Below are 1384 nucleotides of genomic sequence, written 5' to 3'. Positions count from 1 at the left end.
TAGCATCATGATTGGAGAAGAAATAGAAGTTCATGAGGTTATAGCTCAAGAACTCTATAAGGTGGCGGATAAGTCCTCTACCTTGGCAAGGTTAGCCTTTCCTCATCTCATTTGTCACCTCTGTTATTCAGTTGGAGTTGACATAGAGGGAGACATCCCTATTGATGAGGACAAAGCCTATCACTAAGAAGAGGATGGAGCAAACAAGAGACCCCTCTCATCATCAAATCCCTGAGATGCCTCAAGGGATGCACTTTCCTCCACAAAACTATTGGGAGCAACTAAACACCTCCCTAGGAGAATTGAGTTCCAACATGGGACAACTAAGGGTGGAGCACCAAGAACACTCTGTTCTCCTACATGAAATTAGAGAAGATCAAAGAATCATAAGAGAGGAGCAACAAAGACAAGGAAGAGACATTGAGGAGCTCAAGCACTCCATAGGATCTTCAAGAGGAAGAACAAGCCGCCATCACTAAGGTGGACCCGTTCTTTAATTTCCTTGTTCTTTATTTTCCTGTTTTTCGAATTTTGGTGCTTATGTTTGTCTATGTTTGTGTCTTGTGATCATTAGTGTCTTAGTGTCTATGCCTTAAAGTTATGAATGTCCTATGAATCCATCACCTCTCTTAAATAAAAAATGTTCTTAATTGAAAAATAAAAGAATTGCATGAATTCTGAATTTTATAACAGTTTAATTATCTTGATGTGGTGGCAATACTCTTGTTTTCTGAATGTATGCTTAAACAGTGCATATATGTCTTTTGAATTTGTGGTTCATGAATATTGGCTCTTGAAAGAATGATGAAAAAGAGACATGTTACTGAGGATCTGAAAAATCATAAAAATGATTCTTGAAGCAAGAAAAAGCAGTGAATACAAAAAAAAAATTTCGAAAAAAAGAGAAAGAAAGAAAAAGAAAGAAATAAAGTTGTGATCCAAGGCAAAAAGAGTGTGCTTAAGAACCCTGGACACCTCTAATTGGGTACTCTAGCAAAGCTGAGTCACAATCTAAAAAGGTTCACCCAATTATGTGTCTGTGGCATGTATGTATCCGGTGGTAATACTGGAAGACAGAGTGCTTTGGGCCACGGCCAAGACTCAATAAGTAGCTATGTTCAAGAATCATCATACTTAACTAGGAGAATCAATGACATTATCTGGATTCTAAGTTCCTAAAAAAGCCAATCATTCTGAATTTCAAAGGATAGAGTGAGATGCCAAAACTGTTCAGAGGCAAAAAGCTAAAAGCCCCGCTCATCTAATTAATACTGATCTTCATAGATATTTTTGGAATTCATTTGCATATTCTCTTCTTTTTTATCTTGTTTGATTTTCAGTTGCTTGAGGACAAGCAACAATTTAAGTCTGGTGTTGTGATGAG

Source organism: Arachis duranensis, chromosome 6, assembly GCF_000817695.3.
Source record: "Arachis duranensis cultivar V14167 chromosome 6, aradu.V14167.gnm2.J7QH, whole genome shotgun sequence".
NCBI lineage: Eukaryota > Viridiplantae > Streptophyta > Magnoliopsida > Fabales > Fabaceae > Arachis > Arachis duranensis.
Note: the sequence above shows the minus strand (reverse complement) of the source record.